Below are 17,936 nucleotides of genomic sequence, written 5' to 3'. Positions count from 1 at the left end.
ATTAAATCCAAATATCTGTAATCATTGTAGAAGTAAAGCATAAACAGTATGCACACTGAGAGTTTTGAACAGTGTTTATGGCAAATGGGGAGAAATAGCCAAGTAATGGGACACTGGAATGGCTGCGTGGGGAAGGGGCTGAGTGGGGGGGGGTTCTGGGTTTGCACCCCCCTTGCAAAAAATCCTGCGAGCTCAGTCAAAAAAAGGAGAAACCAAGACCTCTAAGCCAAATAAGGAACCAACTATGAAAAACAAGTGAATGATTAAAAAGCACAGTGATTCCACACAGCACACTTTAATTCAAAATAGGTAAGCACTTTCATGGACACTCTCCGCTTCTTCAGACCATATAAAATAAACAATCCACTGCAGTTAAATCATTTTTCAAATACTAATGAGCAAATGAGGTATGACTTAACAGAGTATCAAAAATAGCCCAATCATCATCAGTACATCTGTAACACCTACCTATATACTAAAAACATACAAATTCCCATATAAATAGAACAATTATATAAATATATTTATAAAGATACATTCTTGAAGGACATGCTTTACTAAACCATAAAAAAGACTATGTATAAGAAAATTGTGTAAAAAAACTACCTAAACAAAATATAGCATTGTACAAGTATATAAATATGTCTCTACATGAAAATATATAAAAACCTAACCATTAAGCTCGGCTAACAGCTACAGTAACAAAACTCATTTGAGTGTTTGAGAGTTCTAGCTCTCAAAAAAGGTTTCAGTGAAACCTTACTATTCAAGCCCTGTGGCTATTGGGCTTGAAAGCGAAATAGCTATTCTTGTTCCATAGCTTCAATTTTATTCCTAAGATCACCACCTCTCTTGTTAACATATACAATTTCTAAAACCAAAAACTTAAACCTACGTGTGGGACCTTCCTTAGCCACATGCATGGCCAAAGCACTAGTGTCCTTGACATTTCTAATGTCTCTTAAGTGTTCAAGGATTCTACCCCTGAATAGTCAGTTAGTCTTACCTACATAGAAGGAAAAACATTCAGTGCAATAAGAGAAATAAATCACATTCTTTGTTTGCAGTCAGCATAAAAAGCACCATCTATCTTAAATCCCAGTTGTGGATGTACAGACTGCCCACCTACATGAATGTCTGTACAGGCCATACACCTCCTACAAGCAGAAGTACCAAATCTGTCTGACTGGACATGTTTCTGAGAACATATAGGCTTATAACATAGCTAACTTTTAGGGATCTAGTATTCCTAAAAGCAAAGCTGGGTTGATTGCCTATCACACCTTTCAATTCTTGGACCGTAGACAAAATGTCCCAATTATTCTTAATTACATCCACCATATGTATATTACTTGCAATTGTCAAAGGCATCCTGATTCTATCTTAATTTTCAGTTCTAGTATTCATTAAAGTAGTCATACTAGTTGTATCAGGTACCTGAACATCAGGTGAAGTATTACCATAATAGCGTCTACATCTACCTTTTCTTTCTTTCCAAGCTTCTTTAATCTGGAAATCAGTAACACCAGCCTTATAGCCTCTATCCACAAATTCACTCTTAAGTGTAGCTAGGGCTAAAGTCAATGTGTCATCATTATTGTGTAGGCACATGGTGCGAAAAATTTGCCCTTTTAATACATTCAACTTAGTGTGGTTGGGATGCATACTCCCATTATGTAGCACATTATTTTTCCTCACCATTTTCCTATACATAGAAACTGAGCACAAATTGTCCTTACTCACCCTCACATCCAGAAATTCAATCTCTTTGGATGAGTACTTATATGTAAAATTCAGAAAACTACTCATGCCATTCATGTATTGGAGGAATTCAGTTAAACGCTCTTCAGTACCATGCCATAACAAAAAAATATCAACAACAAAATGCTTGTACCATGTGATCCCATGAGCTCCTCTAATTGAAAGAGGTTATGGCTTTGAAATCTTCATTAACTTTACCTTTTTGTAATAAACTCTTAAGTCTGTATAACAAGAAGGTCCCATGGAAAAAAAAAAGATCTTCATTGTTTCCCTCCCTATGTGCATTAAGAAGACTTGAGGCTTGGGTGTTCGTTAAGTAGTTTATTGTATGCAAATACATCAGAATGGATAGCAGGAACATTACACTTAAACTATCTAACTGACTGACTACATACTTGCATGCTCACACTCTGGCTGCCCACTCAAAATGGCACTCTTGCTTGCACACGCTCAGTTCTTATATACATGTGCTGACTCACTGGAAAGCGTCTTAAAGGTATATCACACACACCTTTTTTTCTAACAAAATATTACCCTTTCCTTGTCTTATTTCTAGTTACTCACCTGGCAGCCTAACAGTCCTATGTCTTATTGTGTTACCTGTGCCACTTCCCATGAATAGAAATAACCACAAGAATGTAAAGTATATTACCAGGTGGCATACCTCTCTGCCGATCTGCAGTCTGAGCAGCTAACAGTATTTAATATAGCAATTTATTGCTGTTATACCATGACATTATTTTAGAAAAGAAACTATTACTTTTCTTAAATAATGGCATAGTATAATGCCTGTTTACTGCCCTTCCGCAGATGTCTGGCATCCGCGGCAGTTCTGATGTACTGCGCCTGCGCAGTACATCAGAGCGTGGAGAAAGCAAGATCTCCGTTGCTTTTAGTGTCGCTATGTTAAATGAGTTTAACATAGCGAGACAGTTAAAAAGCAACGGAGATGTCCGTTGCTTATTTTAAAACTGTCTCGCTATGTTAAACTCATTTAACAGCAACGGAGATCTTGCTTTCTCCTTACAAAAACACTGTCTAAGCTATGTTAAATGGGTTTAACATAGCGAGACAGCTTTAAAATAAGCAACGGAGATCTCCGTTGCTTATTTATGTTAAACCCATTTAACATAGCGAGACAGTTTAAAAACGAGTTATACTAATGGAAAAAGTCCGGGCGACGGACCTTTTCCATTAATATAACTCGATTTACAACGGCACGCTGGCCAATCAGCGTTTTCAGAAGTCATGGTATAATAAATGTGTACATCAGTATGATAACTGTACCTTTGAATTAATTTGCTGACTAATTCTGGTGGTGAGCTGAAGACCATGAACAGTCCTTTATACAACACACTGAATTTAAGGTTATTTTTTGGATGATATGAGATACAGTGTGTCATATTTACAAAAATGGGAGCAGATCTAGTACAGAATATGTCAAGAGCAAATGCTGCAGTCAAACCTGGGGTAGTCTTAAGTTGCCTTTATCATGTAAATGAAGTCTTACATTTAGAATATTAAATCATGAAATGACCGTGTTTAGCCACACCCCTCACAAGCTCCTGTTTCTACTACTTCACAACCTTATTTCTTTGCATTTACAGCACACTGAGTGGATGTTAATATCTGCATTGTAATAATAGTAATAGTGTGTTTCTTGTTGTTAGAAAAACATTAGTATTTTTGGCCAGCTACTTGATAATTAAGATAAATTATTTACCTACAAATGTGTATTCTTGAGAAGCTCTCTACAGTTTTTTGGCAAGACTGGGACAATTTCCATATGCTGTTGGATGAATATTCATTTCCTTTGGGGGAATCTGTCATCTGTAGCCAAATTTGCAACTTCAGAAAAGAGGAACACAGAGTAGCAAAGAATGTGATACTTAGCCTAGCCAGCTGACTCATCTCGGGAATGTTTATTACCCAGTTGGAAAACAAATGAAACATCTACATTATCTCAGCACTCTTTAGACTGTTTCCATTTTGCATCTTTTGAACTTGGTACGTAAGTAAGTATTTTGCTCTTGTAAATGAATTTTACTGACATATGTAAAGAAGTATTTGGCTTCATAATCACCATTGATTAACTGGTTTGGAAAGAAAAAAAATGACTCTTCCTTGGTCTTTTTAAGAGCTAAAGGTCAAGAGACCTGGAGTCAGCAGTTATTCCTAGGAGGAGACCAGTAGCAGTATCCTGCTGGCTGATGTTGTTTACTACAGATACTGTTCCTAAGCTGATTTTCGGGACCTAATCATTATGAATTCTGATTTAATTATGTCATATTATTATAGATTATGGTTTAGCGCTATTTCACTGAAGGTATTTCACATACCTAGCTGACATAATAAAGCAGTTCACCTCACTGGAAGTGAAGTGATGAAAATAGAATTTTGTTTGTGATGAATTTGCTTTGCAGATTAATCTTTTGCTGACTTTTGTACTAGCCATTTTAGAAAGGTTCCCCTATGAAATACTGGCTCAAGGGACATAGGAACCAAAATGCTGAAATATTGGGTGAAAACTCAAACATTTTGCTCTTTTCAGTGGGATAGTCCTACCTGCCCATGTGAGGGCAAGCTCCCCCAGCCCATTAACTTGTATATATAAATAAATACACACACACCTAACCTATTCTATAGACTCACAAATGCAAATAAGGTAGAATTCTTCAAAAACAAAAGAATCACTACCAGCACACACTTAGAAATTGCACTGGTAGTGATTTGTTAAGGGAACCAGTTACTAGAGCTCTGTTCCCTGGTGATCCTGGCTACCAGTAGATACATCTTTTAGGAATGCTTCTGAACACCAGATGGGTAATGCTGTTGTCCTTCTGTGGAATAAATGATTTATGGAAAGATTACACAAAAAACTAAGGGGGTAAGTTGGGCATAATTGTTAAGGTCTTCATCTCATAGACACAAGGTACAAGGTTTGACTCTGACCTCAAGTTATTGGCTCAGCTTAAAATGGCCCTTCAGGACAGCAAGCCTAGTATTTTCTTATGAGCCTATGCCAAAAGGTATAAATAATCATAGTTTCATACTGCAGTAAATTATTTAAAAGTAATAGCTGCCCCAAATCAGTTGTAGGTTCACATTGCAAGTGGACATTAGTAACATACAATATCAGTCCTGTTTATAATCTGTTGTGCTTTTTAAAATGTAAAACGTTATCCGTATAAAATTACCTGATGATTGTAAAATTTGTGCTTTCCTGCTTTTAAGAAGTGCTAAATCATTTTGTGTGTTTTATTTACTGTTATGTAATATTCTAGCCATAGAGACCATTCAGAAAATTTAAATACCTTTTAAGCAAAGAAGAAACATAGTACATTAAATCATTAACTAGGCCATTGTATGGCACATAATATAAACAGACTTTATGACATAACAAAGTAAAATTCTTTGCAAGTTGAGAATGCGGTATTACAGAGATTCAGAAGTATAGCATGCGGAACTCTGAAAAATGTTTGTGTTTAGCTCAGAGGAAAAGAAGGCTGCCTCATAAAAATAAGAACCATTTAACAATAAAAATATACTGTTTCATAGAAATGTACAGTGTTTCATGCAGAGCTTAAAAGTTGCTATTTTATTGTACACAGTACAAAAACCTGTGAATTAATTCATTCTAAGAGAAGGATGTCAGTTGAGGTGTTAATGCCATTGGTAAACTCCAGTGATGGGAGCTTTTATGATTGAAGATCAATAGATGTGCTGTACATTGTGAAAGTAGAAAGGAACTGAAGTACTTAAATGGATACCAGACAAGGAATAGCTGCTGCCCTAAAATGAATGGCATTGCAGTGTGCTTCTTCACATTGTATTGATTAATTAGAGGAAGTTTCTTTGTGCATTGTTTTTTTGCTTTCGAGCTCCTCTGCTGTCTGTTGCAATAACAATGGGTCTCATCGTACAAAGAGGTGATTGCCAGAATGTGTTTATAGTTAAGACTCAAAACTACTGTGAGCATGCATACAAGTTGCCTAGAGTTTACATGCAGTTTTGTGAGTGTTTTATGGACTCCCAAAAGAAGTGACTTAATAACTTGCACAGTGCTTGACATATCATAATAGTTATAACTGTATTTTAGTAACATGCGTCTGTAAGATTTTTGTAGGTTAAATCAACATCTATTTTTAAAGGTTTTTATTGCTCTCATTGATTTTTCTGAGGACTCTCGTGGTTTGCTGTCACATGTTTCAGATCTGACATTCTTCACATAGTGTTGAGAGCTTGACTTTTATTCTGAGGAAGTGTTTTTGCATACACATGGGTGTGTTTTATTGCATTTTGTAGAGTAATAGATGATTAGCATTCAGAACTCTAAAGTACCCATACATTTCCAAAATGTCCCTGATTTTCATCCTATTTTAAAAGAAAACATCATCAGCATTCACATACACAACTATTCTGTTCCAAATATATAAAAATAGCACCCTAATCTGAGTTACAGCAGCAAAGATTCATACATCAAGATCCTGTTGTGGAATACATCTCAATTTCCTTGGCCAAGAATTCAGTTAACAGCTGACATCTTAGATGGTGTAATGGTAAATTGCTCTGAGTATGGTCTACAGGGTCCTGGGTTTAAGATTTGGGAAAAGCCAAAAGTAATGATGGAGAACAGCCAAAAAGCAGGGTCAGTTTTAAAATATTAGTCTAATTCACATAAACAACATTTTTTTCCCTCAACATACATTTTGTGTTCAGTTTAGTGAGAGGAATCTCTGAAGGTTTAATTCTGTACTTCCTTTATATTATTTGTATAATGAAGACAAGAACCAATTCCTTTTATCAAGAAACATCAAGCATCCAGCAACAAGGAGAGATTGGGATTTTGGATGCAAGCCTTTAAGGAGAATAACAATAATCATATAGAATATTATATCTATAAAGTAGCAGAAAGTATTATAAGAAGTAAGCCAACATGGGAATGGAGAAAAGAAATTCTGCCGATAGAGATGATTGCAATTAGGAATATAGACTATAGGCAAGAGGTGGCTAGAATTTACTTTAGAGAACTGGCAAAGGAACCAATGTATTGGGAGCAAATGGCTAGAGAAGGAAATATGATAGAATGGGAGGATGCCAAGAATTTATTTGGATTGTAGGTTGGAGACTGCCTTCCGTATCAAGGACTGATATCAGAGTATAGGCAAAGAAAAAGAAATAGGGGGTTCCTAAATGAAAGACCAGCACTGTTAGACTTTTTAGTAGAATCTAGAAAAGAAGTTGCCATTAAAAAGGAATAATTAGTAGAGCACACAAAATATTGCATGATAACTATAAGAATCAATCAGAAGGGATTAGAAAGGATTGGGAAGAGAGGTTTCAATAAGCAATTTCACAAATAATCAATGGCAGTATATAAGTATGTCACCCAAATATGCAACAAAATCTGGAAGAGTTAGGATTTTTGTCTGGAAATATTTGCATAGATATTTTTGTACTCCAAATAGACTCCAGAGAATTCTTCCTCAGGAAGACAGCAAATGTTGGAGATGTGACAGGGAAGACAGAGGTAATTGGGAACATATTTTCATTTTCTGGGAATGCTGTGAATTGTTGGACTTAAGGATTCCCTGCAGGATGCACTGTCAGAGATGCTGGATGGGCAGATTGGTCTGATGAGGGAGATGATTTTTCTGAGCTATGATACAGAATCAGAATTGCCTAGGGATGGTAAGACCTTGCTGTGTCTAATTATGGCGGCTGCCAAAAAGCAATTACTAGAAAATGGAAATCAAAATCTAAACCAACAATACTAGAAGTAGTGAATATAGTAACAGAGATAAAACATGTGGAACTGGGATCTTCAGAAAAGGGTAGGAGCAAACTACATAGGAAAACATGGGAATTGTGGGAGCAATACACACAAGGGAGGAATGAGGTTTAAAGGTGGCAGGAATTAAATGAGCTATGTAAAGTTTCACTGGAAAAAGACTGGGTAGATTATAAGTGATGTATAATGTTTGCAACTGTGATTGTGTCAGTATGGTTTGTGATGTAAAATGCTTGCAACTAGGATTGTGTTGGTGTGGTTTGTTTTCATTTATATAAATGTATGTTTGTCTATGTTATAAGAGATGGTTTAATAAAGATGTTTCTTGCTTAAAAAAGGTAGGAATTGAATAATTTGTATAATGCTGCTTAGGTTATGTGATATATAGTAATATATGTGAAGAAAAATGTTTGCTATGTGAATTATAGCGTAATTACTTCTGTATGAATGTAAAGTTATCTATGTCACAAGTGATAATTCAATAAGGGTGTTTGGGAAAAATAAAGAAATGTATCATCCCTTCTTTTAACATAAACACAAACTATCACGCAGTTTACATTTGCTGTCAGACAAACAGAAACCAACAAAAATATATTTTAAATCAGAATAACAATGTTAGCAAAGAACCAAATCTAATATAATAACTACTTCCTACCTGCTACATTTATTGTAGGATTTGTAATCCAGACATTGAAGCTGCATCCTGTAGAATCCATGTAAACTCTTGTATTCCAGAGAGCCTCTTCAGACCCCTACAAGCAGTTTAGGCATGTTTATTTAGCTTTAGTTATTTGAACAACAATCTCACAGGCTCTGTGCCAAAGGGAGAAAGTCTAAAATAATGGGGTGGGAGAGGCACAAAGTCAGGGACAGTTTTTAAATATGACTCTAATTCACTTAAAAAATTCATATAATACAGGTTTTGCATTGGCATGCATTTTCTAAATGATAAAAAGCATGAAATTCTCATGCCTCACATTATTTACTGACTGTAATCCTTAGTCAGTTACTAGAAATTCAGGAATCTTATGCAGCACAAGTCAAAATCAGGGATGTTCTGTAAAATCAGACAGTTGAGAAGTATACCTTTCTGAAATAGAAGTACTATTTTAATGTTTTGAAACTGTTAATTTTGCAGAAGTACATACCTGTTAACTGTCACTAATCATCTCTGATGTTGCCTCATTTTTGCCATTCTCCATAAAGCAAACAGATTTAGAGTATATACAGAACGTATCTAGAATACCCAAAACTACTAAAATCTGTCTGAAAAACAGTAAAGTCCTTTTTTACAATGACATAAGGTAGAAAAAAGTAAGATTTTTTCCTTAAATAAAGTCATTATATAAAAGTAATAATTTACTTCTGTGACTGTGGTTGGATGTGTTGGCTTTGTTTAATTGCTCCGGCTTCATCTTTGTGATCAAACCACTCCAACAATGGGTACATCCTGCATTACCCACATCCAGTCTTGGATTATTGCTAAAATAAAGGATTATCTGTTTTACATAGTGAGCATGTGTTTCATTTAATTAATTTATTTATTATTTATATCCTGTTTGCTTTTAGGAGAAGTGTACCATTTACAAACTGTCACTAAACATAATAATAATGTATGTGAATGAACAAAGCATATTGGTAACTATAGACATTGAAGCCTTATACACTGTGTTACCACACATGTACTGTACTGTACTGAAGCAGCTACAGAGGCTTACAGCAGAAATAATGATGCTACACAAGGGCAAATTGAATGCTTGAGAAAGCTAATAAACTTGGTGTTGAGTTTTTTCCAGTTTCAATGGTCAGGCTTATAAGCAGATGAGGGGGATAGCCATGGATGCAGCTATGGCCCCTAGCCTGGTTAATGTAGCCTTATGCAAGTGGGAGGAGGAATTTGTACTGCAAAGTAAATACTGGAGATTTATGACCAGCTACCTTTGCTTTATTGATGATGTATTCATAGTCTAGCAAGGTGAGAAATCTAAACTCACTGAGTTTAACATTGCATCAGTAACTCCACCCTCTTCCTAAAATTTACCACTTCCATCAGCACGGAGTCAGTGCAGCTCCTTGATATGACTGTCAGTATTGATAAACACAGAGGAAAATTAATTAGTAACTTATACAGGAAACCAACAATTGTGATCTACTTATTTCACAGAGATAGTATGCATCCAGTAAAAACTAAACACAATGTAATAAAATCAGAAGGCTACAGATTAGCATGCATTGCCTCAGATTCAGCCCCTTTTCTCAAAAATATGCATGATCATGAAAATGATTTCTTAACCGGAGGATATGAATCAACCATGTTACATATGATCCTGGATCTCATTAGGAATTCTAAAATTAACAATGACCCTATGTTGAATAGGCCTTTTGGTAGAATTATACAATGAGGCCGCCCTAAACCAAAACAAGAGAAAAGAAATTTCAGTACAGTTAAGCCATTATTAAGGAGAACTGGGATATTCTCACTGAGCAGTTTTTAAGGGTTTTAGGAGAACACCCTAGTTTTGTATATAAAATAGCAGAAGCATATGCAGCTTTGTGGAAAACAAACTAAGGAAGCCCAGGATGACATGAGCACTAAAATATGGGGGTCACCTACCTGCACTTTCTGTGAGTACTTGATGGGTACAACTCATTTGAGTGCCCTTATCTTAAAAAGATGGTAACAACTTCAGCAGGTGGTAACCGTAATGCTAAAAAAGTTGTATATAGGGCCATGTGTAATGATTGCCCTGCATTTTACATGGGTAAGACTATGATTAAACTGAAAAGGAGGATCTCGGGTCATCTTTCTGACATCAGATAAATGCAAGAAGAGCACCATTTCCAAACACTTATTAGAACACCCCAGACATTCTGGATTGTGTGGAGAATGAAATGGATGAGCTTGAATGGGATGTCAGTGGTGTTTGGAGAAAAAAGAATTATGCTGGCAGTTGAAATTAAATGCATTCAGAAAACTAGGACTTAACTATTATTACTCTGTTAGGAGTGTGTTGAATTAACTATTATTACTCTGTTAGGAGTGTGTTGAATTTACATTAGCTGCCACACAATCTGTAAAGGTTTTTTAGGGAATTTGTGAGAAAATATTTTTTATGTACTAAAGGTACCAAACGATACTAAAAATAAAAAATTATGTGTAGTGTGTGTATAAATGAATATAGGTTTAATTACATTAACCTCAACTCTGCTTTATTATATTTAGTACACTCTTGCCAGTTACTAGAGATTTTAAATGGTAAATTCAAAATGCACGTAGGTTCATAGGTTGGTACTAGGTTGTTGGCCCTAGGGCCTATACAAGCCTAGCCAAACAATTCCCCAGATATTTCCTCCCACAATATTTACTTCCCTGGACCGCTGACTAGCATGGCGACTGACATAATCCCCGGTGGGAATTTCCTATCTCCCATCCAATCTTCAAGGTTCCTCTTGAAGAGGGCCAGGAAGGCGCTCTGCTTGATATGTATGGGCAGTCTATTCCAGAGTATGGGGAGTCTCTGGTTCAGGAACCTATCCCTCCAGCATGTTTTGTTCATTGTGATGACAAGGTTTAGATTCCCTGGAGCATGTGACTCTGAGGGATTGGGATTTCTTTAAGTGGAGCATGTCCAACAGCTCAGGGTTTGACATGGCATTGTATGTTAAGCAGAGATTGCCTCTGAGAAGACGATATGCCACAGAGTATAGCTTGAGTTTTTTTAGATGGTTAGCATAGGGCATCTGATTTAGGCATGTGATTCTTTTAGTGAGGTACTTCTGTGGCCTTTCCAGCTGTTACAGATGTCTTGTAAGGTACATACCAAATGGGGTGTTGTACTCTATAATGGGTCTAATGAGGGATGAGTACAGTGGGACAATGACCTCCTTTTTTCTGGATGAAAAGCCCTTAGTGATAAGGTGTGCCACATAGAAAGATTTCCTAACTGTTGTGGCGATGTGGTTATCAAAGGTGAGACCACTGTCCACCTGTGTCCCTAAGTCTCTCATCACACTTTCGATGTTTAGTGTACTGCCACCTATGTGATAATTCATGGGTACATTGTTTTTCCCAAAGGGGATAACTGTACATTTTTTGGCATTAAGCTTGAGCCCATGACTATGGTACCAAGCATCTGTTTCTGTAAGGCCCTTTAGTAGAATATCCACATCATTTAGGGATTCAGTAATGGCTCACAGTTTGCAGTCATCTGCAAACTTTGTTAGCCAAAGATCCTAAGTGTTGACCTGTACTTCAGAGAAGTAGATGCCAAACAAGAGTGGTCCTAGGACTAAACCCTGAGGTTCTCCACTTGTCACTTGTCTGGAGCTGGATTTGGAGTCGGATACTTTTACAGTCTGAGTTCTGTCAATAAGCCAGTTGGCAACCCATCGAGTGACATAGGGATTTATGCCCAGCTTAGTAAGTTTATCTATGATTCATGCTGCTATTATAGGTTCATAGGTTGGTACTAGGCTGTCAGCCCTAGGGCCTATGCAAGCCTAGCCATAACAATTCCCTAGCTATTTCTTCCCACAGTATTTACTTTCTGGACCCATGTCTAGCAAGGTGACTGACATGATCCCTGGGGTGAATTTCCTATCTCCCATCCAATTGTCAAGGTTCCTTTTGAAGAGGGCCAAAGAGGCTCTGCTTAACATGTATGGGCAGTCTATTCCAGAGTATGGGGAGTATCTGTGTCAGGAACCTATCCCTTCAGCATGTTTTGTTCATTGTGATGACAAGGTTTAGACCCCAGGAGCATGTGGCTCTGAGAGATTGGGATTTCTTTAAGTGTAGCATGCCCAACAGCTCCGGGTTTGACATGGCCTTGTATGTTAAGCAGAGATTGCCTCTGAGTAGACGATATGTGACAGAGTATAGCTAGAGTGTTTTTAGATGGTCAGCTTACTGCATCTGCTTTAGACATGTGATTCTTTTAGTGAGGTATTTCTGCGGCCTTTCCAGTTGTTGCAGATGTCTTGAGAGGTACATATCAAACGGGGCGTTGAATCTATAATAGGTCTAATGAGGGATGAGTACAGTGAGACAATGACCTCCTTTTTCTGGATGAAAAGCCCTTAGTGATGAGATGTGCCACATAGAAGGATTTCCTGACTGTTGTGGCAAAGTGGTTATCGAAGGTGAGACCACTGTCCACCTGTGTCCCGAAGTCACTTATCGCATTTTTGGTGTTTAGTGTACTGCCACCTATGTGGTAGTTCATGGGTACATGTTTTTTCCCAAAGGGAATAACTATACATTTCTTGGCATTGAGCTTGAGCCCATGGCTCTGGCACCAAGCATCTGTTTCTGTAAGGCCCTTTTGTAGAATATCCACATAATTTGGGGATTCCGTAATGGCTCCCAGTTTGCAGTCATCTGCAAACTTTGTTAGCCAGAGTCCCTTAGTGTTGGCCTGTACTTCAGAGAAGTAGATGCCAAACAAGAGTGGTCCCAGGACTGAACCCTGAGGTACTCCACTTGTCACTTGTCTGGAACTGGATTTGGAGTCGGCTACTTTCACAGTGTGGGTTCTGTCAGTAAGCCAGTTGACAACCCATCAAGTGACATGGGAATTAATGCCCAACTTAGTAAGTTTATCTATGATTCCAGAGTGGGGGATGGTGTTGAAGTCCTTGGCAAGGTCCATATAGGCTGTGCGAACCACCTTACCCTCTTCTACGGCTCTGGAGACTGATTTGAAGAATTCAATCATGTTCAGGAGACAAGATTGGCCCTTCACAAACCCAAACTGGATGGGGTCCAGTATTTGAAGGTTGCCAATGTTTTTGTTTATAAGTTCCATGATAATGCGTTCTATGGCCTTGCAGATCAGACTCATCAAACTGATGAGGCAGTAGTTCGCAAGATCCAAGGTGGATCTCCCTTGTGGAGTGAGATAAATGTAGCTGTGCACCACTCAATGGGCACAAAGCCTGAGGTGAGGCCATGATTAGACATGACACTTAAGTGAGGTGCCAGTTCATTTTGTAGTTCATGTAGTACACAGCCTGGGATGTCATCTGGTCCCATGGATGCTGTATTCTTAGCTTTGGAGAGTGCGGTTTTTACCTGTGTGGCTGTGATTACCAGAATTTGGCAATCTTTCGGTATTGAGATGGACCCTTTAGGGGATGAGAGGGGGGTGAAGCTGGCACTGAATTGATCTGCCAGGATATTGGCAATATCCTTGGGATCAGTATATTTAATGCCATTCTGTTGTAGCTCAGAGCATATCTGAGCATTGCTGTTTAGATTTTTGACATAGCTATAGAATGCCTTGTGGTTGTCTTTGGTATCTTTGGCAATTTTATTTTCATAACTGGCTTTAAAGGATTTTATGAGGGATTTCAGCTTCTTACTGAGGCTGGTAAGGGAGTTTTTTGCATCCTGGGATTTTGTTCTTTCCGGCAACAGTTTCTTCCTTTTGTTGTAAAGTTTGTTTATGGCAGGGGACCACCAGATTGGCTTCCTTTTTTTGGAGGAGAGCATCTTGGTTCTATTTGGGATGGCACGATTGATGCACAAGTGGATGTGCTTGTACAGTGCCTTAGTGTAGGATTCAGCAGTCGAACTTTTAGTTCCTGCATGCATGGGTGTCATGAAGTTTGTCACTTCTGACTTGAGTAGCATGAGGTTGGCTTTGGAGAATTTTTTTACGGAGGTTTCCTTACTGGGGGGTGGGGGTGGGATGTGGATGTCAAGGGTGATTAGCTTATGGTCAGACCTGACTAACGAGGGGGTGACCATAGGTGTGGAGCATCGATTTCCCATGTTGGAAATGACATGGTCTAGAACATTGGAGCCCCTGGTGGGACTATGGATTAGTTGATCCAGGGCATTGGAATTTCTGAATTCCAAGAACCATTGGGCAAAGGTGTTGGTACATGAGTAGTTTTCCCAGTTAATGGGAGGGTAGTTGAAATCACCCAGTATTAGGGTGTTTGGTTGTATCTTAACATTTTCCAGTATGTTTAGAAAGGTGTAGTGAGAATCTTGGGGCATGGTGGGGGATCTATAGCAAGCTACAATATGGATTGTAGTCTCATCTAGTGTAAGTTGCACCTGAAGGATTTCAGACGCATTATGTTGGGCAACTAGCCTGGTGGTATGAATATCCTTGGTGAATATGGACACTCCTCCACCTTTAGTGTTTCGGTGGCTGAAAAGTGTGGTAAGAGTTGTAGCCTGGTATTGCAGGGGTGCTCTCTGGAGCCTTGAACCAGGTCTCAGTTACTGCACAGATATCGATGTTCTCCATTTTTAGGAGTGCCTCAAGAAAGTGCATTTTGAGGTTTAGACTTCTAGCATTGAGTAACATTACCTTCAGATTTTGGATGCTTGTACCTGTTACGGTGGTGGTTTTGTCCTTTGAGCCTTGCCTAAAAAAGGCACACTATAGGGGTGGCAAAAGCCTTAGCCAGTAACCTGAATCCCAGGGGTGACAGGTGCAGACCATCTCTGGCAAAGCATCATGGTCTGTCGATCATGTCGTCCCAGGCAGACAGATAGTGGATCCCCTTTGAATGACACCAGAAGCTTAGCCAATTGTTGAAGTCAATCATTTTGTCCTTATACTGTGGTATCATTCTGGGTGAAGGCAGGATGCTACCCAGGGCTAGGGTCATACCTGCCTGGGCCACATGATCCTAGAGCTCTTCCATGTCTCTCTTCATTTAGTCCAAGGAGGTACGTCTCAAGTCATTCACTCCAACATGGACAATGACAGAGTCATATTTGTACTTGTTGTGGAGTGACTTGAGTGCATGAGTCATATGGTGGATCCTGGCACCCGACAGGCAGCTGACTAATTTTCTTCTTGTTCAGCCTGGTGAGTGGGACATCAGTGTGCCTGGCTATAGAGTCACCTATGACTAAAGTTTTGGCTACGTTGTCTTGCCTTATGGGCTGTTGTTGGGTGGCACACTGGTTTTGTGAGCTATGTAACAGTTCAGTTGTGATTGTTTATTTGCGTTTCAGTTTCGGAGGTCCTTGTTGCTTGGGCAGGTTACTGTTAAGGGTCTCTGCATATGTGGGTTTAGTGTTGCTATCTGTGGGTGTTGGTGGTATGGGTTTAGAAGGGCTATGTGTTGTTGAGGTGTAGTGTGGGTGTTAACCTTCTCCTCTTGGCTGTCTAGCACAATCCTGGGTGGAGAGAGCTTTGCTTCCAGTTTGGCTATGTAAGTGCATCTCTTGCAGATTGTAGTGTTTGGTGGTAGGAGGAGAGGGTTGTCTGTGTACATGGAGCAGTTGCTGCATTGTCCCAGTATGTCCAGATTCACCAGGTGGACAGGAGAAATCACTGGAAGCTGACCCTTGGACATACCTGGTTTGTTGCCTTTTTTGTAAAGTACAAGAGCTGTTTTCCCCTACCTTAGCAAGGTACTTTGCAATTACAGGCTGTTTAGTACCTATGATTAATTTCTCCTTATTAACAAGGAGAGTTGTGAATGCTTGTATCAGTTTAAGGCTTCCTAGTGCTTTCCAGCAGGTTTTAGAGCAAATGCTAGTCACAGGGATGCTTAAAAGTAAGATGAAAAAATGGTTTATCTTAAATACTGCAGTGTGCACTAGAGGAGTTAAATGTGAAAGTAGGTAACAAGTTTTACCTGTCTAAAAAGTTAAGTTTTAGTGGAGAGTCACTATTTTTAAAACAACAAGATAGATTGAAAGGGGGTGATCACTTTTTATTCTGGTACTATGGAATATAGTAGAATGGCCAGTAAATGTAAACAGTTGAAGGGGAGTGATTTCACAAAATGATAATTTTGTGCTTACTCACACAAGCCAGTAAAAGCAGAGATGAAATGAGATATGTGGTCAAATTAACATAAGAGGCAGGCAACTAGAAAGACAGTGGTGTTTAAGAACACAACAGTAACCAGGTGGGAAAAAAATTCTGCTTGACTCACAGGAGACAGAGCTGTGGCCTCTTTTCAAGTTTTAATATGCAGTTAAAAGCAGAATAGAAGTAAAACACAAGGTAAATGAAACAAATCACAGTATTCAAGACAGAAAAAGGCAATCAATTAATACAAAATGCAACAAATAAAAAGCAAACTAACCTTTCCCTCACAGCAAAGTGTAGCAGAGTCTGGGTGAGCCTTTCTAGTAAAGCTCTGAAATGTTTTAAATAGAAAGTTTAGTTCCTAGCTCCAGCCCCTCAATTTGCAGATGATTAACCTTAACTGACCTGTTCTATCTTATGTGTGAGTCCTTAATTGACCTGTACTAATTTCTACCTGACTCACAAAAGGCAGAGTTGTGGTCTATTTCCAAGTTTTAATATGCAGTTAAAAGCAGAATACAAGTAAAACACAAGGTAAAGGAATTACATCACAGTATTCAAAATAGAAAAATGCAATAAAGTAATACAAAATACAACAAATAAAAAGCAAACTAACCTTTCCCTCACAGCAAAGTGTAACAGAGTCTGGGTGAGCCTTTCTAGTAAAGTATTTATATAATTCCCCTAGTTAACATACTAGTACACATTCATGCACACACTTGCACACTTTTATACATTACTAATTTATACTAATTTACTTGACCCACTGTTTTCTATATTTTTGTGTGTTTTTTCTTCTGGTTTTCATTGAATAAACGTGTTTGGGACTGTAAACATGAAAGCTGTCATGACAGTTTTTTTAACTGCAAAACACTGGCATTTTTTTTTTCTGAGCTGTAAATAAAATATTTTTTTTCTAAATTTTTGCTGAGCTATAAATAACTTTGTTTTTATGCACAATAATATTGGATATTATCAGACAGATATATATTTATATTTATAGTGTTCTAGTTAGATAATGTTTATGGTTAGATAGCTATGTGTTTTTTCTCGTATCAGTCTAATTCTTTTTACTTATCTATGTATATGATTTTAGTTCTTGTCACAGACCTGATGAAGACTTTATTGCATTAGTTAGCCAAAAGCGATTTTAGATAAAAGTCTGTCTTTTTATGTGCATGTTATGCTTTTCTTAATACCTGATTTGGGAATGTGAGTTGCAGATAGGTAGTGTTTTCCTTAACTAGGATTTAGTTTGACCTAATTAGCAGTAGTTGAGTGAGTACTTGTTCTAAAATGCACTTTTTATGGCCCTGTTTATATTGTTTGTCTTGAGTAGGCTGGCTTAAAGTTAAACAATACATGTTTTCCACACCTACTTTTAAGTGTATAAAAGCTTATATGTTTAACATTGTAAAATATTTCTGAGTTTTGTTACTGAGGATCGCTTGTCTGTGACAAATAAAGGCTTGCTGCTCTGGAACACTACTTGGGTTTCAGGAATTTTGGAAATTTATTTTGACTAAGCTCATCAACAAAGTTTTGAGACAACTAGTTTCTCTCTTTTTATTTTTTCCTCATCAGTTGTGGTGGTG

The sequence above is a fragment of the Protopterus annectens genome, chromosome 11.part0, assembly GCF_019279795.1.
Source record: "Protopterus annectens isolate FY-2018-M chromosome 11.part0, PAN1.0, whole genome shotgun sequence".
Lineage (NCBI taxonomy): Eukaryota > Metazoa > Chordata > Ceratodontiformes > Protopteridae > Protopterus > Protopterus annectens.
This window is presented reverse-complemented; position numbering follows the sequence as displayed.